The sequence below is a fragment of the Bidens hawaiensis genome, unplaced genomic scaffold, assembly GCF_021521415.1.
Source record: "Bidens hawaiensis isolate Kalapana, Puna unplaced genomic scaffold, B.hawaiensis_p1.1 tig00004682_1, whole genome shotgun sequence".
Classification (NCBI taxonomy): Eukaryota; Viridiplantae; Streptophyta; class Magnoliopsida; order Asterales; family Asteraceae; genus Bidens; species Bidens hawaiensis.
The window spans coordinates 370,497-395,060 of NW_027491286.1; the positions used below are offsets into that span (position 1 = coordinate 370,497).

The 24,564-nt window shown below is 38.1% G+C and overlaps 1 pseudogene across 1 annotated transcript; it reads left to right on the forward strand.

Moving 5' to 3' along the window:
- Nucleotides 1–11,262: 11,262 nt before the first annotated feature.
- Nucleotides 11,263–14,104, forward strand: LOC143627456 (EPD1-interacting receptor-like cytoplasmic serine/threonine-protein kinase pseudogene; annotated as a pseudogene). The gene is made up of 3 exons (XR_013152598.1): nt 11,263–11,628; nt 11,717–11,837; nt 13,929–14,104. The product of XR_013152598.1 is annotated as an EPD1-interacting receptor-like cytoplasmic serine/threonine-protein kinase pseudogene (transcript).
- The last annotated feature ends 10,460 nt before the right edge of the window (nt 14,105–24,564 follow it).

The following is a 24,564-nucleotide window of genomic DNA, read 5'->3' on the forward strand; positions in this document are numbered from 1 at the left end:
GTTATGAAAATATTATTATTATTTATAGGAAAACCCTAGGAGACATAATCCCTAGAAAAGGGGAAAAAGATCTCAAAAAGCAAAAGATTCCAAAAGCAAAAGATATGGAAAGATATGGCAGCTGCAGGGGGCAAGATAAAGCTGTCAGGGAACAGTAAAAAGGCATGAGCGGTTCAGAAAAAGGTACTGGTCAAGCATGGAAAAAGCAGATCTCAAAAGATTATGTCAGTCACTTTATCTGCCAACCAATGGGGTTGGCGCGCATGCTGCGCCGAAAGTAACTTTTCAGACATAAAGCAGATTAGGTCAACAGCTCAAAAGATAAGACAACACAAAAGTAAACGGCTAGATTCAACAGAAGAAACTCAAAGGGTTCAGCGCGAGAAGGCTAAGGCGCGAAGGCAGACACAAAAGGTCAAGAGAGCGCGAGCGCGAAGGCAGACAGAACCAACCTTAACGCGTCGCGGAAAGAACTACATTTCTAAGCGCGCCGCGGGAAGAATCACATTTCTTAGCGCGCCGCGGGAGGAACTAGAATTCCTAGCGCGCCGCGGGAAGAACTATAATTCTTCGCGCGTCGAGGGATGAACTACGATTCTTAGCGCGCTGCGAGAAGAACTACAAATCCTTAGCGCGTCGCGGGAAGAACTACCGTTCTTAGCGCGCTGCGAGAAGAATTACAATTCTTAGCGCGCTGCGAGAAGAGTTCGTCTCGCGTATCGCTGAAACAGGTGGTCTTCACGCAGGATTCCTTGTAAGGGGTCTGGCGCGTGGAGCTGCGCAGACAACCTTAGGCGGGAAGGAACAAAGGACAAGCAAAGAGTTAGAAGAAAAAGAGGGAAACAAGGCTTAAGGGCGGGACGGCGACAAAAGGGAAAAGAAGGCGGAAAGAGAGAAGGAGAGGGACGGGACGGCGGAAAGAAAGAGAGAGAAAGAGGCGGGAAGGAAAATATATTATTATTATTAAAAGTAAAATATAAGTATAAATAAATATTAAATCATAAAAGAAAGAGATCGGGCCAGAGAAACGGGTACCTGGGTCGGGTCGGATCGGGGCAGATGTCACAGTCTCCCCTACTTTAAGAAATTTCGTCCCGAAATTTATCTCGAAGTAGGTTGCGCAGAGAACAGGTGCGGGTACTTGATCTTCATTTGATCTTCCCTTTCCCATGTAAACTCGGCTCCGCGCTTGGACTCCCAGCGAACTTTCACGATAGGGATACGACTGCGCTTGGTTTGCTTTACCTCGCGATCCATAATCTCAACAGGCTTCTCAACGAAATGCATAGTTTCATCAACTTGAACTTCATCAAGTGGGATGTGAAGGTTCTCGTTAGCTAAACACTTCTTGAGATTGGATACATGGAACGTTGGATGCACATTACTGAGCGCGGGCGGCAGGTCAAGTCTGTAGGCAACTTTTCCCACTCGCGCGAGAATCTTGAATGGACCAACATAACGAGGAGCAAGCTTACCTTTCTTCCCAAAGCGGACAACACCCTTCCAGGGCGACACTTTGAGGAGAACAAGATCACCAACTTGAAATTCGAGAGGCTTCCGCCTACGATCTGCGTAACTCTTCTGTCGGCTTCTGGCAGTCAGCAGATGATCACGGATCTTGGCGATTTTATCGGTTGTCTCTTGAACAAGTTCGGGTCCTGTGATTTGAGTTTCACCCACTTCGCTCCAACAAATCGGGGAGCGGCACTTACGACCGTAAAGTGCTTCAAATGGGGCCATACCGATACTGGAATGATAGCTGTTATTATAATAGAACTCGATCAAAGGCAGGTGCGAATCCCAATTACCTCCAAAATCAAGAACACTAGATCGGAGCATATCCTCAAGAGTCTGAATAGTTCGCTCAGACTGACCGTCAGTCTGAGGATGATATGCCGTACTCATGTCCAAGCGAGTTCCTAGCGCAGATTGGAGAGATTTCCAAAAGCGAGATATAAAACGGCCATCGCGATCGGATATGATGCTCAAAGGAGTACCATGGCGGCAGACAATTTCCTTGACATAAAGCTGCGCGAGTTGCTCAACACGGTAGTTTTCACGAATGGGCAGAAAGTGAGCAGACTTAGTCAAACGATCCACTATTACCCAAATGCTATCATGTTTGCTTGTTGTCAAAGGTAACTTGGTAATAAAGTCCATTGCTACACATTCCCATTTCCACGTAGGAATTTCTGGTTGTTCGAGCAAACCAGATGGGCGTTGGTGTTCAGCTTTCACTTTAGAACAAGTCAGACATCTAGCTACGAACACAGCAATATCCTTCTTCATACCGGGCCACCAATAAGTTATGCGCAAATCCTTGTACATCTTATCAGCGCCAGGATGAATAGAATACCGAGATTTGTGCGCTTCACTCAGGATATCAGCGCGAAGATTCTCATCAAAGGGAATCCAGATGCGATTGAGATAGCAGAGAATTCCACCCAGATTAGGCACAAAATGCGCTTCCGCGCCACACGCTAACTCGGCGCGAAGGTTACCATTACTGATGGATGCGCGCTGCGCGTCACGAATACGCGATTCAAGGTTGCTTTGAATCGGCGCAAAGTGAAGATGCGTGCGCGGCAAAATACAGTTAAGCTGGCAGGGTTTTCGGCTGAGCGCATCGGCTACCACATTAGCCTTACCAGGATGATACCGGATCTCACAATCGTAATCGCTGATGAGTTCGTTCCATCGGCGTTGTCTCATGTTAAGTTCCTTCTGATCAAAGATATGCTGAAGGCTTTTATGGTCAGTGTAGAGGATACACTTAGTACCATAAAGGTAGTGTCTCCAGATCTTCAAGGCAAAAACAACTGCACCAAGTTCGAGGTCGTGAGTTGTATAATTCTTTTCATGAACCTTAAGTTGCCTTGATGCGTAAGCGATAACCTTGCCTCGTTGCATAAGAACACAACCGAGACCTTGGTTGGATGCATCGCAATACACGACAAAATCATCATTACCCTCAGGTAGCGCAAGAACAGGAGCTTCACACAACAAACGCTTGAGCGTTAGAAAGGCTTCTTCTTGCTTCGAGCCCCAAATATACGGTTTACCTTTGTGCGTTAGAGCTGTTAAAGGCAAAGCGATCTTCGAGAAGTTCGAAATGAAGCGCCGGTAATAACCAGCTAAGCCCAGAAAGGAACGGATCTCAGAAGGAGAGGATGGCGTAATCCAGTTCTTGATTGCTTCAATCTTGGATGGGTCGACATGAATACCCATCTTGTTTACAACATGACCAAGAAACTGTACTTCATCAGACCAGAATTCACACTTGGAAAGCTTAGCATAGAGTTGCTCAGCTCTAAGCTTTTGCAACACCAACCGAAGATGTTGCTCGTGCTCGGCCTTGGTCTTAGAATACACCAGAACATCATCGATAAACACAATCACGAATTTATCCAAGAAAGGCCTACACACCCGGTTCATTAGATCCATGAAAACGGCGGGTGCGTTGGTTAAACCGAAGGACATGACCAAGAATTCAAAATGGCCATAACGAGTTCGAAAAGCAGTCTTCGGAACATCTTCATCGCGGATGCGCAACTGGTGATAGCCAGAGCGGAGATCAATCTTCGAGAAACAAGAGGCACCTTGGAGTTGATCAAAGAGGTCGTCAATACGCGGTAAGGGATACCGGTTTTTAATGGTGAGTTTGTTCAACTCGCGGTAATCAATACACATGCGAAACGATCCATCTTTCTTTTTAACGAACAACACCGGAGCACCCCAGGGCGAAGAGCTAGGGCGAATGAATCCTTTAGCAGTCAACTCTTGAAGTTGGCTTGCCAATTCTTGCTTCTCAGCGGGTGCAAGACGGTAAGGAGATTTAGCTACGGGGGAAGCACCAGGGACAAGATCAATACGAAACTCGACTTCACGAGCGGGAGGAATACCAGGAAGATCATCAGGAAAAACTTCAGGGAAATCACGCACAATAGGGATATCGCGAAGCTTCTTCTCTTCAGCAGGTTTAACCACATGGGCTAGAAATGCAATACACTTCTTCCGCATGAGCCTTCGGGCTTCGGCGCAAGACATAAGCTTAAGACCACTGGAGGGTTTTTCGCCGTAGATGTGAAGATCACCGTTCTCTCGAGGAATGCGAATCATCTTCTTGGCGCAAATAACTTCGGCGCGATTATGCGTAAGCCAGTCCATACCAATGATAACATCAAAGCTTCCAAGAGGCATGGGGATGAGGTCAATCAGAAAATCGTTTTCGTTAAGGTTAAGCGTGCAATCTTTAATCACAGAGTTAATTAAAACAGTTTCGCCATTAGCCAATTCAACTGAAAAATCTTCTTTTAAGTTATCGCGCGGTCGCGCAAGCTTCTGCTCGAAGGCGCGAGAGATAAAACTTCGATCGGCGCCAGTATCAAAAAGTACAGAAGCATAAAATCCGTTAAGCAAAAATGTACCATTAACTACGTCATTATTCGCTTGCGCTTGGTGCGCGGTTATGTTAAAAGCTCGTCCACGCGTTACTTGGTTCGAAATCTGGTTCACCGGATTCGCTTGTGTGATTTGCACTTGTAGTCTCGGGCACGCGTTCCGGAAATGACTGGGATCACCGCAGTTAAAGCACGATCTGGGTCGTGGGTTTTGGTAGGTTGGTTGTGGGTTCTGCGGGTAGACTGGTGGTGTTGGCGTAATTGGATTGGCGGGAAGGACTCTACAGTTCTCAGCAGTGTGACCAGTACGGCCACATCGGTTACAAAGTCGACACGGGGTTTGGGTTGGGTGGTGAAATCTACAGGTTGGGCAAAAGGGTTGATTTCCTGTATAAGGTTTCTTAGGTGGCGGGGCAGGGAGTGCGGGATTGGTTAAGGCATAGTTGTGGACTACAGGAGGTGTTGGGTAGGTTGACAGTGGGTTAGGCGCGTAAACTGGAGGTTGATAAATGGGTTGCTGGACAATGGGCGGGTTGGTAAGCGCATAGGCCTTGCGCCTGCGCTTGAGGTTGTTACGGTTTGAGGGCTCAGGTTTGGTTTCTGTTGGTTCAGGGGCAGTCTTGGTGAGTTTGGTCTTCTCAGCTCCCCGCAGGAACAGGGTTCCTGCTCTGACATGGTTGTCGCTGAGCACAGCGGCCAACTCAATGGCGTCAGAGAGGGTTACTGGGTTTCTGGCCCATACAGAATCTTGAATTTCCATGGGGAGACCCCCAAGGAATTTCTCTATGGCTCGGCGGGAAGGGGTAACAAGGTGAGGGACAAGCAGGCTTAGTTCATGGAAGCGCGTCGCGTACTCGCGCGCTTCACCGCTGTATTGCTTAAGATTCCAAAATTCCTCCTCCAGGCGCTTAACTTCGTTGGGAGGGCAGAATTCTCGCGTCAGAATTTCTTTGAATTCCTCCCAGGGCATGCTAGAAGCAGTTTCTGCGCCACGCGCATGAGCTACTCCATTCCACCAAGTAAGCGCTCTAGATTCCAGGACACTGGAAGCATACAGGGTTCGTCTGTCTGAGGGGCATTGGGTGTGGAGGAAAGTGTTTTCTATTTTCTCAAGCCACTGGAGCATCACGGTGGCTCCTTCAAGACCTGTGAACTTTGGAGGGTTACCCGCGTTAAAGGACTTAATGTTGTAACCAGAGGTGTTGGTATTGTTTTGGCTCAAAGCTTGGGCTATTGCGGCGGCCATTTCCTGGGAACGTTGCTGCGAGCGTCTGCGCGAGGCTTCTCTTCTCTGAAATCGGCGAGATAGCGGAGGCATTCTATAAAAGTTTTAATTTTAGTTAATATCTTGATTTTAGCGCAAAGTTTTAATCTTATAAAGCTTGGTTTCGCGGAGTCAGTTACTGTCAAAAGTTAAAGTAAAATAAATGACCCTAAATGCAGACTTAATAAAGGTAACAAATTCGAATCAAGAATCGACAATTCATGTATCACCATGACTTTCCGAATTCCCAATTTAAAATATACGAGCAAACGAGTATTGGAGATTGACGATTCATGTATCACCATGACTTTTCAATCTTCAATATAAAATACACAAGAAAATGAGTATTGGAGGTTGACAATTCATGCATCACCATGACTTTTCAAGTCTCTAACCTCAGAACATAATCGTAAATGGAAATTGAAAATCAACTATTCATGTATCACCATGACTTTTCGGATTTTCAAACCCAACAAACGGATATGTAAGAAAATCAATAAAAATCGAAATTCAACAAAAATCGAAATATCGCGAAATAAAACATAAAATCATATACTGCGCAAGCGCGAGCATATTCATAAATAACGAGTAATTAACAATAAGCGCGCAAACATGAGATTTCTCTCATGCGCGAGAAGGGACTCTTAGGTATTCTAGGCCGTTACGTCTAACCACCTATCCTAAAGTCAACGAGCTCTGATACCAATCTGTAACACCCCGACCAAAGGCGGATTATACATCGGGGCGCCACATATTGTTTCATTACTCGTGACACTATTGGGTGTCAATATTTAATAAATACATTCATTCGCGCACGCGCAGGGTAAACACAAGATAACATAAATCATCATAAATCAATATATTATAAGGCAAAATATTAGAACAACAAATAACTTGTCTTGATACATTTTAATCTAGGTCCAAAATAAAGAAAACTTCCTATGTGTCCACAAGCTCCAAAACAGCTACTGCAAACCTGAACATGTGTTAAAATAAACGTCAAACACTTGCGTGTTGGTGAGAAATCAAGTTTAATACAATACATAGATAATCATAAATCTGCGCGCAACACGTGTATGTCTGGTGTTTAACAAGGGTGCAATCAGATTGTGATCAAGCCTAGATAGATCATAGCTCATAGTTCATAGTTCAATCCGTGCTCCCAATTGAGCACAAAAACGAGAAAACATCTGTGCAAGTGTAAACAAAGAAAACCGTAAACGATAGGTCTCCCGTGTTCATCTAATGGATCCATGAAAACTTCGGAATAGGCCGAACAAAGCGGTTAATGATACACACATACAAATAAACAGCCAAGTAAACTTCCTCAACACATGGGATACTGCGCGACTAAAGTTCATAAACAAGTTTAAGACTCAAGTTTGTACGAACACATGAACATCCCAAAACATTAAAAATAAAAAGGGATTAGGTACGAGATTACTCACATGATAAACGATGCGGTGTAAGATAAAGCAAGAACCAACTTTAAACAAGCACAAGTTAACCTATAAACAAGATTATTGTTTTAATGATTTGTTTTAAGTCTTGATTATAAGTTAGCATAATTAATAAGTAAATTATTATATATAATATATATATTACCGGAAGAGCAGGACAGAACAGGGAGGAAGACGGAGACAGAGAGGGAGGCGGCAGAGAGCAAGGGGCAAGAGAACAGGAGAGATTAAGTGTTTTGTGTGTGTAGTGTTATGAAAATATTATTATTATTTATAGGAAAACCCTAGGAGACATAATCCCTAGAAAAGGGGAAAAAGATCTCAAAAAGCAAAAGATTCCAAAAGCAAAAGATATGGAAAGATATGGCAGCTGCAGGGGGCAAGATAAAGCTGTCAGGGAACAGTAAAAAGGCATGAGCGGTTCAGAAAAAGGTACTGGTCAAGCATGGAAAAAGCAGATCTCAAAAGATTATGTCAGTCACTTTATCTGCCAACCAATGGGGTTGGCGCGCATGCTGCGCCGAAAGTAACTTTTCAGACATAAAGCAGATTAGGTCAACAGCTCAAAAGATAAGACAACACAAAAGTAAACGGCTAGATTCAACAGAAGAAACTCAAAGGGTTCAGCGCGAGAAGGCTAAGGCGCGAAGGCAGACACAAAAGGTCAAGAGAGCGCGAGCGCGAAGGCAGACAGAACCAACCTTAACGCGTCGCGGAAAGAACTACATTTCTAAGCGCGCCGCGGGAAGAATCACATTTCTTAGCGCGCCGCGGGAGGAACTAGAATTCCTAGCGCGCCGCGGGAAGAACTATAATTCTTCGCGCGTCGAGGGATGAACTACGATTCTTAGCGCGCTGCGAGAAGAACTACAAATCCTTAGCGCGTCGCGGGAAGAACTACCGTTCTTAGCGTGCTGCGAGAAGAATTACAATTCTTAGCGCGCTGCGAGAAGAGTTCGTCTCGCGTATCGCTGAAACAGGTGGTCTTCACGCAGGATTCCTTGTAAGGGGTCTGGCGCGTGGAGCTGCGCAGACAACCTTAGGCGGGAAGGAACAAAGGACAAGCAAAGAGTTAGAAGAAAAAGAGGGAAACAAGGCTTAAGGGCGGGACGGCGACAAAAGGGAAAAGAAGGCGGAAAGAGAGAAGGAGAGGGACGGGACGGCGGAAAGAAAGAGAGAGAAAGAGGCGGGAAGGAAAATATATTATTATTATTAAAAGTAAAATATAAGTATAAATAAATATTAAATCATAAAAGAAAGAGATCGGGCCAGAGAAACGGGTACCTGGGTCGGGTCGGATCGGGGCAGATGTCACAGACCCACATAGTTTCCATCGGGGTCCCGGGACACCAATGTTTTTCAAAAATTACTTAGAGACGATATATTAAATTTTGTAAGAACCCCATAAAAATTAATACTTGGAACCCATACTATTAAGGCTGAACTAGTCTAGTGGAAAGTCTCTTGTATTTTCTTCGAGAGGTTGCAGGTTCAAGACTCACCATACCCAGTTTTTGTTGTTTTTTTAATATTCTAGTCAATATTAGTTATTTAGTTAGGTAATTTGTGTTTTTTCTTTAGTTTATCCCATATAACCATTATCACTTTAGTTTATCTCATATAACCATTATCACCATGCAACATATATAATGACAACATGAGTTTTACATATACTTAAATTATTTATCTTGTGTATGTATAGTATAATTAATCATTTATTTGTGTAAGAGTTAGTTTTTCATGTCTTGCTTATTCATGTAAGACCATATATATATAGCTTACGCTTATGTTTTTCGGGTATGAATAAAAATGAATTAAAAGTGTATGTTCTATCTAGTTTCTAATCTATATTCTTTCTACTTACTCGCATCCGATGACACCATATTTTCGTGTTTTATTATGTTCCTCCTCTCGACTCGACCCGAATAACGACCGACCTAAAAATTTTGTAAACAGGAAAAATTGGGACCCCATTGACAAAAAATCCTGGGTCCGCCACTGGGAAGAACCCCTTTTAGGATATTTACTCAAAGGATAAAAATATATTGGAAATCGACACTGACTCGTGACAGCCCATGCTGTTATTGTCGGTAAAATGTTTTATCCTTTTAGCAAATGTTGTAGTAAAATACTACTCAATAAAACATAGTATATATATAGCAAATGTATTTATTCATAGACACGTTAACATTTGGTACGTAGTGGTTATTACGCGGCAAGTCCTTGGCTTTCTAAATTCTAATAATACAAACAAAATGTAACGACTCTTGAAAAAAAATTCCAAGGAAAAGTTTATTTACTGTGAAAAACAAAATATGCAGCACATATTACTATTACTAATACTAATATATATAAAATAGAACTTTGGTGTCGCAAGTGCCCTATTGGGCCACTTTGCGGCACCGTATTAGTTCGTAATTTTTATTTTGTTTTATATAGTTTAGTTATCATAACGAATATAAGGGAAACCGACTAAATGCCATTTTTTTTTAGTTTCGGCATCATAACGAAGCTAGCGGAAACCAGCCAATTCGAGTAGACTCGCCTCTTTAACGCCTGTGACTGACAACGTTCGGGTTTTACCAATGGTCAAGTTTACCGTCTGACACCCCCTGGCCATCAGTTCACCTTCATATTTATATATATTATTCTTTCCATTTTTTGGCTCCAGTACTGTAACGAGCGTAATCAAAACCGACTAAATTATTGTCGAATTACTGCCCCACTGACCGAGACAGACAGCGCTTGTATTTTTCACCGCCTGGGTTTGCCGACCAAATAAGCATCGTGTTAAATATTTTGTGTTTTTATATGTTAATATTTTTATAAGTTAAATTGACGAAATAATTTTTTGGGCTTTAACGCTCAAACTTTACAAACGATGTCTATACCCTAATAACATAACTAATACTAACCGAATTTGCATCGACTTATCATCGTAACGCTCAAGTTTTACCAACGCATGAGTTTCAACGCTAGAGTTTGTGCCGGGTAGAAGAACTAGTTTCCAATATTACACGTGTAAGCGAGGCCCATATATATCCCCTGATAAGCAAAGTTAGTTGACCATGAAGTTACACTATTTTTGTTATTTTAATTTTTTAATAGCTCCTGTACAGGTTGTCACAATCAAGTCCGAGCCCACCCACAATATTCTAATTTCTAAGTTATAACTTTAAATCATTAGATTAGCCAAAGAGTGTGTTAGCTTTATCTCTTCTACAATTTTTAAGAATGTTGTAGGCTTGTTAGAGAATAGCTTGTCGTTTATTACATGCCATAAGGACCAACATGAGGCCAAGAGAATTGCTCATAATACTTTTCTTGTGAGGAGCGGGTTTTAACATCCATTTGGGATCGCCAACATTTTTAGTAACCATGCAACATATGAGGAGGTGTAATATAGAGATTTCACCATAGACTGATTTGAGAATTGAGACCAAACTTCCCAAGCAAAGTCCCAAGCCGCTAGCAAGTGGTGTACTGCACCGTTAGTCGTATAGGTCTAGCTCAGATTGGTTATATGCTAAACTTGAACTTACAACTGATCTTTCAGTTTTTGGATTTTATAATTGATTCATTTGGTATAACGGTTTGGTTAATTCACTTATTGAAAATATGGCTTTATTAATTCGGTTAACCTACTTGAAAGTATGATATAAACAAAACAAAAATATGCCAATAATCATATAACGTGTTAGAAAAGGGCTTACTAAGCCTACTTGTCTGTTAATTTTATTTATATTCAATAATAGTTTATCTTAGAGATGATTATCCAAATTACTTAATTATTCAAGACTAAAATTAAATATTTTTAATGAATAATTTAAACCTATTATTCCAAATTGTCTAACTTATACACATAATGGTCGGAGGGTTTGGTGAAAAATATAGATATTTAAAAATGTAAAGGACTCCTTCAATTTCTCCATCTTCTAGACGCATACTATTTATACACACTCTTCTCACATAAAAATTTTCAACACCTCCTTGGAAGCTTGCACATTACGCTACAAGAGTTGTACCTTACTGTGGATTTTTAATCTAAACTCTGCCAGAAAAAAAGATTTGTCACATTTCACAACACTTTCACATGTATATATAGTCAAGTCAACCCAAGTGCTAAGCTTCCTAACCCATGGCTCCCAACACCTTGAAAACCATTTTGTTTTCATGTTTCATGAAGCCAACCATTGACCCTGAAATCCCTGTTTCTAAACCCGGTTCGTCACAGCGGTTATCGACAAACGATGTTAGCACTTCACTTTCGATGATTAATGGTCTTTCGAATTCGATTGTTGGATGGGATGTTCATGAATTCACTTTTGATCAACTTTCTATGATTACACATGATTTTGCATCTAGTAACTACCTTGGTGAAGGCGGGTTTGGAACGGTTCATAAAGGGTTCATTGACGATAAGCTTAGGCCCGGGCTAGAGGCTCAACCTGTTGCGGTTAAGTTGTTGGATATGGATGGTGGTCAAGGTCACAAGGAATGGCTGGTAAGTGGCAAATCTTTATAGTTAAATTAAATTTCATTGTTTTATGGAAATCTTTTTTTAATATAATATCTTTTAATGATTATTATAGGCTGAAGTTACTTTTTTGGGGCAATTGAGGCATCCACACCTTGTGAAGTTGGTCGGTTATTGTTGTGAAGACAGGAACAGGCTTCTTGTTTATGAATACATGGCAAGGGGAAATTTGGACTGTAACACCCCAACCCGGAGCAGGCTAACGTGTCACTATTACAGATATCATAGACCAAACAAAAACCATTTAAATGAAATGAAAAGAATCCCATGGCAACCAAAAGAGTTAAAAACACTGAAAGAAATTCTAAGTCAAATTTATTAAATGCTTAAATAAAAGAAAATTAAATCAAGTCCTTATTCTTGAGCTTCATTTTACTCTCATCACTGATCTCCCCGATTTCCCGAATTACCTGATAGCAAATAAGACAGACACAAACAAGAAAATACGGCTGAGCCAAAAATTGCCCAGTAACGGAAAGAACAATAGTACAGGTAAAGGCATACATAAGACAAAACACATACTGAAATAAAACTGAAACTATTGCGGATATAAAACCACGTTTTAGACCGAACTATAATTAAATGCGAAACATAATCCGATACACGATCGGGACGTAATCTGAATGTACTCAAATTTAATCAAATGCATATACACATATCAAAACGGACCAGAAATATAGCGAAACAAAATATAATTACTAAAATACACGACGATGATGTTAAAATAAATAGGTCGTGTAATACGGAAGCACCCAGAGCCTAAACAGAGGGTTACACAGCTAGCTAGTCCATGCACCAGGAGACGGTGTGGGTGGCGTGCACACATTGTTCCATCTCAAACAGAAGTCAGGAGTCAGGAGTCGGAGCTAAGATCGATCTATACGCCTCTAAATGGCCAAGGTACTACATGAGTACTTTCAGAGACGCCGTGAACTTTGATTACGCACTGTCACGATAAGTGCCATGTCGTTAACGCCCCAACGACAAGTCAGAAATGCTCGGGTAACAAAGTACTGAACTAAAGTCGTATAACTAAAAGATATTTAAACAGGAACATGCAATAATGAATTCAAAATATATATAACCTATTGCATGCTATAAAATTAATATAACCATATCATACGAATAAACCGAACTAGATAACAAAAATCCGCACTACGAAGTGACGGACATCGAATATAAAATGGACTAGAACCAATACTATGAGTGAAGAAAAACAGAATCCGTACCTTACTAGTCGTTGAGCAAGCGAGTAAAGTCGAGTCGCTTTAATTCGTACTAACACCTACATTTTATTTATTTCAAACAATTTTCTTAGGTGTGCTAAATCCGCACTACGAAGTGACGGACATCGAATATAAAATGGACTAGAACCAATACTATGAGTGAAGAAAAACAGAATCCGTACCTTACTAGTCGTTGAGCAAGCGAGTAAAGTCGAGTCGCTTTAATTCGTACTAACACCTACATTTTATTTATTTCAAACAATTTTCTTAGGTGTGCTAAATTGTTAAGTTCACTTGTTGGTTCCGACGACGAAGACTTTTATACTTTTACACATCTCTTTTCGTTAGTTAGAATTCTCAAAACACCTTTTACGTCCTTCACATAGAATAACTAAAATTAATTTGAAAGGAATTTTAGAAAACCTTCTCATAACTTCATCATCATTATTATTATTATTATTAACTCATACTACATACAAGAAACAATACTATATTTTAAATATTTAATTACACACATTATAAATCATGCAAATATAGTAGATTTTTGGAGACAAGATTTATAAACAGAAGAAAAAGTAAATCGATTTATTAATCTTTTGATATTATTAGTACATGCACATATATTTCTTCGTAACCCCATATCCAGATTTCGGTTTAGTCGTCGGAACAATCGAAATTTAAGAACCATATTTAACTGAACGAACAATTAACGGAGAGCATACTGTTACCTAGTAGCTGAACGGAATCAACTGGAAGTTAGGGTGGCGTAGCGAGCAACTGAATCAACACCGGAACTGCGTCGCCACAAGCATGGCGTAACACAATTAACATCGAAATAAGACTTTAACCAATAGAACAAAGAACTAATTTGTATCAAGAGATCAGGAAGATTTTGAACGTTACCTAAACGCGAACCGAAAAACTGACTACGACGCCGGATTCGTGTGATTTGCAGCGGCACTTGGTGGCACCGCGGCGGACGATCTTCGTTGCGAGACTAGATTAGGGTGGTAGTGTGATGGGTTTCTTTGGCAACACCAGTTAGTGGTTGCGGTGGCGGTTTAACTCGGAAGAAAACGGGGGTTGTTGATGGTGGTGAATTCGGCAGAGAAAAACAACGACTTTGGGTTTTCCACGAAGGGAAATCGAGGTATGATATTTATATGAGTGATGAAGCCTATAAGTTTCGGGTAGTAGTTAGCTTTGGATTAAGATAACTCAAGAATCCTCGTTGGAGATGAAGACGTAAAGTCTGCTGATTGTAATTTGAATTTTAAAAGAAGATGGCCATATTATTATCCCATATTTAAATTAGAGATTAAACACTTTCAACCTTTAGATTAGTTTAACAATTAATTTGAATTTAAAACACCACTGTATATTTTATTAGCTTTATCTAAAATTTTCGTCAACATTCCCTCCTCTTAACAAGATAATAATGCCTCTAATTTTTGACCAAATCTTTAATTTCATATAGTGTATTTTATCATGATCTATATATTTGTATCATATGTATCCCAACGTAAAAGTTAAAGAGAATAATAACAAAATATATATTAATAACATAAGATAAGATTCTATAAATCCAATAGAATTAGAGTGATTATAAGTATTAAATTATTTGCTCGGATGGATTTCGGATATTATAATTACACTCCCCTAAAAAAAAATTTCGTCCTCGAAATTGATAGGTGTAAGCTAAGGAATACATAATTGAACAGATAAAACATAAGTAAACTTTGAGCTTCACGAACTCGAATAAATGAAATTTTTACGCATTCAAAATACGCAAGGATAAAACGTAACAACTGAAATAGCTGACTCGTTGCCATGATGATACTGGACGAAACTATGGGTAGCCTAAAACTTGTAACGGATAACACTTGGTTCTTATAAACAGAAATCAAAAATTTCATTTGAATACAAAATTACATGCATATAACAGAGTGGATAACGAATAACTTAAACAAATAAAATTTGATGAGTTAAAGCATATGACTAAATCGTGCAACTAATAACCGAAACGAAAGACAGAGAATTGAAACGCGTGACTTGTAAGTGGAAATAAAAAGTAGTAACTAATTAAATACTAAAAATAAAATCCAAGACTTAAAACGTAATTCAAATAACATATTTTGTATATTAACATGCATTTCTAAACTCATATAAAAAAAATAAAAATATATGACAAAAGACACGTAACAGTACTAGCGCATAATAGCGAAAACTTAAAACAATGTCGTATCTGAATATTAGAGGAACATTAATATGCAAAATGGATTTTAGTAGCACACATACATACCTGTAAATTCATGGTTACGTTCGCGACCATAATCATCAATTTACCTTACGAGTGTCCTAACGGTCCTTCCATTACACATCTTAAAGACTAAACTTATATAAAAAGAGTGACGTGTTGATATACTAATAAAAAAAATGATGTCAAAATCTTGAAAGATGTTTACTAACACAGAGCATCACACGTATTCGGATGGGCTGATCTTGCGAGAAAAAAAAACGTCGAGCGGCAAGTGTGTGGTAGTACGGTCTGAATCGAGCGTAGAGGGTAAGTAAAAGTCGTCATTCTTTCAGTTGTGTCATCATCGTCTTCGAAAGTAATTGTTTTAATTAATAGAGCTTAAGCGGTGATAAAGGTAGAAGAACTTAAATAACTACAAATGAGAAAGTCATGAAGTGAAATTGGTGATGACGATTAACATCAGAATGGCCCGCCTTGAACGTATGGAATTAAAGATCACAAGATGAAGAGCAAGAAAATTGAGAATAAATCATAACCCAACGTCTACCCATTATCTCACAAGTCTGATTTTAAGGTTTAAGTTTTCTACAAGAAAGAGTCTTAGCTCTGATACCATAACTGTAACACCCCAACCCGGAGCAGGCTGACGTGTCACTATTACAGATATCATAGACCAAACAAAAACCATTTAAATGAAATGAAAAGAATCCCATGGCAACCAAAAGAGTTAAAAACACTGAAAGAAATTCTAAGTCAAATTTATTAAATGCTTAAATAAAAGAAAATTAAATCAAGTCCTTATTCTTGAGCTTCATTTTACTCTCATCACTGATCTCCCCGATTTCCCGAATTACCTGATAGCAAATAAGACAGACACAAACAAGAAAATACGGCTGAGCCAAAAATTGCCCAGTAACGGAAAGAACAATAGTACAGGTAAAGGCATACATAAGACAAAACACATACTGAAATAAAACTGAAACTATTGCGGATATAAAACCACGTTTTAGACCGAACTATAATTAAATGCGAAACATAATCCGATACACGATCGGGACGTAATCTGAATGTACTCAAATTTAATCAAATGCATATACACATATCAAAACGGACCAGAAATATAGCGAAACAAAATATAATTACTAAAATACACGACGATGATGTTAAAATAAATAGGTCGTGTAATACGGAAGCACCCAGAGCCTAAACAGAGGGTTACACAGCTAGCTAGTCCATGCACCAGGAGACGGTGTGGGTGGCGTGCACACATTGTTCCATCTCAAACAGAAGTCAGGAGTCAGGAGTCGGAGCTAAGATCGATCTATACGCCTCTAAATGGCCAAGGTACTACATGAGTACTTTCAGAGACGCCGTGAACTTTGATTACGCACTGTCACGATAAGTGCCATGTCGTTAACGCCCCAACGACAAGTCAGAAATGCTCGGGTAACAAAGTACTGAACTAAAGTCGTATAACTAAAAGATATTTAAACAGGAACATGCAATAATGAATTCAAAATATATATAACCTATTGCATGCTATAAAATTAATATAACCATATCATACGAATAAACCGAACTAGATAACAAAAATCCGCACTACGAAGTGACGGACATCGAATATAAAATGGACTAGAACCAATACTATGAGTGAAGAAAAACAGAATCCGTACCTTACTAGTCGTTGAGCAAGCGAGTAAAGTCGAGTCGCTTTAATTCGTACTAACACCTACATTTTATTTATTTCAAACAATTTTCTTAGGTGTGCTAAATCCGCACTACGAAGTGACGGACATCGAATATAAAATGGACTAGAACCAATACTATGAGTGAAGAAAAACAGAATCCGTACCTTACTAGTCGTTGAGCAAGCGAGTAAAGTCGAGTCGCTTTAATTCGTACTAACACCTACATTTTATTTATTTCAAACAATTTTCTTAGGTGTGCTAAATTGTTAAGTTCACTTGTTGGTTCCGACGACGAAGACTTTTATACTTTTACACATCTCTTTTCGTTAGTTAGAATTCTCAAAACACCTTTTACGTCCTTCACATAGAATAACTAAAATTAATTTGAAAGGAATTTTAGAAAACCTTCTCATAACTTCATCATCATTATTATTATTATTATTAACTCATACTACATACAAGAAACAATACTATATTTTAAATATTTAATTACACACATTATAAATCATGCAAATATAGTAGATTTTTGGAGACAAGATTTATAAACAGAAGAAAAAGTAAATCGATTTATTAATCTTTTGATATTATTAGTACATGCACATATATTTCTTCGTAACCCCATATCCAGATTTCGGTTTAGTCGTCGGAACAATCGAAATTTAAGAACCATATTTAACTGAACGAACAATTAACGGAGAGCATACTGTTACCTAGTAGCTGAACGGAATCAACTGGAAGTTAGGGTGGCGTAGCGAGCAACTGAATCAACACCGGAACTGCGTCGCCACAAGCATGGCGTAACACAATTAACATCGAAATAAGACTTTAACCAATAGAACAAAGAACTAATTTGTATCAAGAGATCAGGAAGATTTTGAACGTTACCTAAACGCGAACCGAAAAACTGACTACGACGCCGGATTCGTGTGATTTGCAGCGGCACTTGGTGGCACCGCGGCGGACGATCTTCGTTGCGAGACTAGATTAGGGTGGTAGTGTGATGGGTTTCTTTGGCAACACCAGTTAGTGGTTGCGGTGGCGGTTTAACTCGGAAGAAAACGGGGGTTGTTGATGGTGGTGAATTCGGCAGAGAAAAACAACGACTTTGGGTTTTCCACGAAGGGAAATCGAGGTATGATATTTATATGAGTGATGAAGCCTATAAGTTTCGGGTAGTAGTTAGCTTTGGATTAAGATAACTCAAGAATCCTCGTTGGAGATGAAGACGTAAAGTCTGCTGATTGTAATTTGAATTTTAAAAGAAGATGGCCATATTATTATCCCATATTTAAATTAGAGATTAAACACTTTCAACCTTTAGATTAGTTTAACAATTAATTTGAATTTAAAACACCACTGTATATTTTATTAGCTTTATCTAAAATTTTCGTCAACATTCCCTCCTCTTAACAAGATAATAATGCCTCTAATTTTTGACCAAATCTTTAATTTCATATAGTGTATTTTATCATGATCTATATATTTGTATCATATGTATCCCAACGTAAAAGTTAAAGAGAATAATAACAAAATATATATTAATAACATAAGATAAGATTCTATAAATCCAATAGAATTAGAGTGATTATAAGTATTAAATTATTTGCTCGGATGGATTTCGGATATTATAATTACACTCCCCTAAAAAAAAATTTCGTCCTCGAAATTGATAGGTGTAAGCTAAGGAATACATAATTGAACAGATAAAACATAAGTAAACTTTGAGCTTCACGAACTCGAATAAATGAAATTTTTACGCATTCAAAATACGCAAGGATAAAACGTAACAACTGAAATAGCTGACTCGTTGCCATGATGATACTGGACGAAACTATGGGTAGCCTAAAACTTGTAACGGATAACACTTGGTTCTTATAAACAGAAATCAAAAATTTCATTTGAATACAAAATTACATGCATATAACAGAGTGGATAACGAATAACTTAAACAAATAAAATTTGATGAGTTAAAGCATATGACTAAATCGTGCAACTAATAACCGAAACGAAAGACAGAGAATTGAAACGCGTGACTTGTAAGTGGAAATAAAAAGTAGTAACTAATTAAATACTAAAAATAAAATCCAAGACTTAAAACGTAATTCAAATAACATATTTTGTATATTAACATGCATTTCTAAACTCATATAAAAAAAATAAAAATATATGACAAAAGACACGTAACAGTACTAGCGCATAATAGCGAAAACTTAAAACAATGTCGTATCTGAATATTAGAGGAACATTAATATGCAAAATGGATTTTAGTAGCACACATACATACCTGTAAATTCATGGTTACGTTCGCGACCATAATCATCAATTTACCTTACGAGTGTCCTAACGGTCCTTCCATTACACATCTTAAAGACTAAACTTATATAAAAAGAGTGACGTGTTGATATACTAATAAAAAAAATGATGTCAAAATCTTGAAAGATGTTTACTAACACAGAGCATCACACGTATTCGGATGGGCTGATCTTGCGAGAAAAAAAAACGTCGAGCGGCAAGTGTGTGGTAGTACGGTCTGAATCGAGCGTAGAGGGTAAGTAAAAGTCGTCATTCTTTCAGTTGTGTCATCATCGTCTTCGAAAGTAATTGTTTTAATTAATAGAGCTTAAGCGGTGATAAAGGTAGAAGAACTTAAATAACTACAAATGAGAAAGTCATGAAGTGAAATTGGTGATGACGATTAACATCAGAATGGCCCGCCTTGAACGTATGGAATTAAAGATCACAAGATGAAGAGCAAGAAAATTGAGAATAAATCATAACCCAACGTCTACCCATTATCTCACAAGTCTGATTTTAAGGTTTAAGTTTTCTACAAGAAAGAGTCTTAGCTCTGATACCATAACTGTAACACCCCAACCCGGAGCAGGCTGACGTGTCACTATTACAGATATCATAGACCAAACAAAAACCATTTAAATGAAATGAAAAGAATCCCATGGCAACCAAAAGAGTTAAAAACACTGAAAGAAATTCTAAGTCAAATTTATTAAATGCTTAAATAAAAGAAAATTAAATCAAGTCCTTATTCTTGAGCTTCATTTTACTCTCATCACTGATCTCCCCGATTTCCCGAATTACCTGATAGCAAATAAGACAGACACAAACAAGAAAATACGGCTGAGCCAAAAATTGCCCAGTAACGGAAAGAACAATAGTACAGGTAAAGGCATACATAAGACAAAACACATACTGAAATAAAACTGAAACTATTGCGGATATAAAACCACGTTTTAGACCGAACTATAATTAAATGCGAAACATAATCCGATACACGATCGGGACGTAATCTGAATGTACTCAAATTTAATCAAATGCATATACACATATCAAAACGGACCAGAAATATAGCGAAACAAAATATAATTACTAAAATACACGACGATGATGTTAAAATAAATAGGTCGTGTAATACGGAAGCACCCAGAGCCTAAACAGAGGGTTACACAGCTAGCTAGTCCATGCACCAGGAGACGGTGTGGGTGGCGTGCACACATTGTTCCATCTCAAACAGAAGTCAGGAGTCAGGAGTCGGAGCTAAGATCGATCTATACGCCTCTAAATGGCCAAGGTACTACATGAGTACTTTCAGAGACGCCGTGAACTTTGATTACGCACTGTCACGATAAGTGCCATGTCGTTAACGCCCCAACGACAAGTCAGAAATGCTCGGGTAACAAAGTACTGAACTAAAGTCGTATAACTAAAAGATATTTAAACAGGAACATGCAATAATGAATTCAAAATATATATAACCTATTGCATGCTATAAAATTAATATAACCATATCATACGAATAAACCGAACTAGATAACAAAAATCCGCACTACGAAGTGACGGACATCGAATATAAAATGGACTAGAACCAATACTATGAGTGAAGAAAAACAGAATCCGTACCTTACTAGTCGTTGAGCAAGCGAGTAAAGTCGAGTCGCTTTAATTCGTACTAACACCTACATTTTATTTATTTCAAACAATTTTCTTAGGTGTGCTAAATCCGCACTACGAAGTGACGGACATCGAATATAAAATGGACTAGAACCAATACTATGAGTGAAGAAAAACAGAATCCGTACCTTACTAGTCGTTGAGCAAGCGAGTAAAGTCGAGTCGCTTTAATTCGTACTAACACCTACATTTTATTTATTTCAAACAATTTTCTTAGGTGTGCTAAATTGTTAAGTTCACTTGTTGGTTCCGACGACGAAGACTTTTATACTTTTACACATCTCTTTTCGTTAGTTAGAATTCTCAAAACACCTTTTACGTCCTTCACATAGAATAACTAAAATTAATTTGAAAGGAATTTTAGAAAACCTTCTCATAACTTCATCATCATTATTATTATTATTATTAACTCATACTACATACAAGAAACAATACTATATTTTAAATATTTAATTACACACATTATAAATCATGCAAATATAGTAGATTTTTGGAGACAAGATTTATAAACAGAAGAAAAAGTAAATCGATTTATTAATCTTTTGATATTATTAGTACATGCACATATATTTCTTCGTAACCCCATATCCAGATTTCGGTTTAGTCGTCGGAACAATCGAAATTTAAGAACCATATTTAACTGAACGAACAATTAACGGAGAGCATACTGTTACCTAGTAGCTGAACGGAATCAACTGGAAGTTAGGGTGGCGTAGCGAGCAACTGAATCAACACCGGAACTGCGTCGCCACAAGCATGGCGTAACACAATTAACATCGAAATAAGACTTTAACCAATAGAACAAAGAACTAATTTGTATCAAGAGATCAGGAAGATTTTGAACGTTACCTAAACGCGAACCGAAAAACTGACTACGACGCCGGATTCGTGTGATTTGCAGCGGCACTTGGTGGCACCGCGGCGGACGATCTTCGTTGCGAGACTAGATTAGGGTGGTAGTGTGATGGGTTTCTTTGGCAACACCAGTTAGTGGTTGCGGTGGCGGTTTAACTCGGAAGAAAACGGGGGTTGTTGATGGTGGTGAATTCGGCAGAGAAAAACAACGACTTTGGGTTTTCCACGAAGGGAAATCGAGGTATGATATTTATATGAGTGATGAAGCCTATAAGTTTCGGGTAGTAGTTAGCTTTGGATTAAGATAACTCAAGAATCCTCGTTGGAGATGAAGACGTAAAGTCTGCTGATTGTAATTTGAATTTTAAAAGAAGATGGCCATATTATTATCCCATATTTAAATTAGAGATTAAACACTTTCAACCTTTAGATTAGTTTAACAATTAATTTGAATTTAAAACACCACTGTATATTTTATTAGCTTTATCTAAAATTTTCGTCAACATTCCCTCCTCTTAACAAGATAATAATGCCTCTAATTTTTGACCAAATCTTTAATTTCATATAGTGTATTTTATCATGATCTATATATTTGTATCATATGTATCCCAACGTAAAAGTTAAAGAGAATAATAACAAAATATATATTAATAACATAAGATAAGATTCTATAAATCCAATAGAATTAGAGTGATTATAAGTATTAAATTATTTGCTCGGATGGATTTCGGATATTATAATTACACTCCCCTAAAAAAAAATTTCGTCCTCGAAATTGATAGGTGTAAGCTAAGGAATACATAATTGAACAGATAAAACATAAGTAAACTTTGAGCTTCACGAACTCGAATAAATGAAATTTTTACGCATTCAAAATACGCAAGGATAAAACGTAACAACTGAAATAGCTGACTCGTTGCCATGATGATACTGGACGAAACTATGGGTAGCCTAAAACTTGTAACGGATAACACTTGGTTCTTATAAACAGAAATCAAAAATTTCATTTGAATACAAAATTACATGCATATAACAGAGTGGATAACGAATAACTTAAACAAATAAAATTTGATGAGTTAAAGCATATGACTAAATCGTGCAACTAATAACCGAAACGAAAGACAGAGAATTGAAACGCGTGACTTGTAAGTGGAAATAAAAAGTAGTAACTAATTAAATACTAAAAATAAAATCCAAGACTTAAAACGTAATTCAAATAACATATTTTGTATATTAACATGCATTTCTAAACTCATATAAAAAAAATAAAAATATATGACAAAAGACACGTAACAGTACTAGCGCATAATAGCGAAAACTTAAAACAATGTCGTATCTGAATATTAGAGGAACATTAATATGCAAAATGGATTTTAGTAGCACACATACATACCTGTAAATTCATGGTTACGTTCGCGACCATAATCATCAATTTACCTTACGAGTGTCCTAACGGTCCTTCCATTACACATCTTAAAGACTAAACTTATATAAAAAGAGTGACGTGTTGATATACTAATAAAAAAAATGATGTCAAAATCTTGAAAGATGTTTACTAACACAGAGCATCACACGTATTCGGATGGGCTGATCTTGCGAGAAAAAAAAACGTCGAGCGGCAAGTGTGTGGTAGTACGGTCTGAATCGAGCGTAGAGGGTAAGTAAAAGTCGTCATTCTTTCAGTTGTGTCATCATCGTCTTCGAAAGTAATTGTTTTAATTAATAGAGCTTAAGCGGTGATAAAGGTAGAAGAACTTAAATAACTACAAATGAGAAAGTCATGAAGTGAAATTGGTGATGACGATTAACATCAGAATGGCCCGCCTTGAACGTATGGAATTAAAGATCACAAGATGAAGAGCAAGAAAATTGAGAATAAATCATAACCCAACGTCTACCCATTATCTCACAAGTCTGATTTTAAGGTTTAAGTTTTCTACAAGAAAGAGTCTTAGCTCTGATACCATAACTGTAACACCCCAACCCGGAGCAGGCTGACGTGTCACTATTACAGATATCATAGACCAAACAAAAACCATTTAAATGAAATGAAAAGAATCCCATGGCAACCAAAAGAGTTAAAAACACTGAAAGAAATTCTAAGTCAAATTTATTAAATGCTTAAATAAAAGAAAATTAAATCAAGTCCTTATTCTTGAGCTTCATTTTACTCTCATCACTGATCTCCCCGATTTCCCGAATTACCTGATAGCAAATAAGACAGACACAAACAAGAAAATACGGCTGAGCCAAAAATTGCCCAGTAACGGAAAGAACAATAGTACAGGTAAAGGCATACATAAGACAAAACACATACTGAAATAAAACTGAAACTATTGCGGATATAAAACCACGTTTTAGACCGAACTATAATTAAATGCGAAACATAATCCGATACACGATCGGGACGTAATCTGAATGTACTCAAATTTAATCAAATGCATATACACATATCAAAACGGACCAGAAATATAGCGAAACAAAATATAATTACTAAAATACACGACGATGATGTTAAAATAAATAGGTCGTGTAATACGGAAGCACCCAGAGCCTAAACAGAGGGGTACACAGCTAGCTAGTCCATGCACCAGGAGACTGTGTGGGTGGCGTGCACACATTGTTCCATCTCAAACAGAAGTCAGGAGTCAGGAGTCAGGAGTCGGAGCTAAGATCGATCTATACGCCTCTAAATGGCCAAGGTAATACATGAGTACTTTCAGAGACGCCGTGAACTTTGATTACGCACTGTCACGATAAGTGCCATGTCGTTAACGCCCCAACGACAAGTCAGAAATGCTCGGGTAACAGAGTACTGAACTAAAGTCGTATAACTAAAAGATATTTAAACAGGAACATGCAATAATGAATTCAAAATATATATAACCTATTGCATGCTATAAAATTA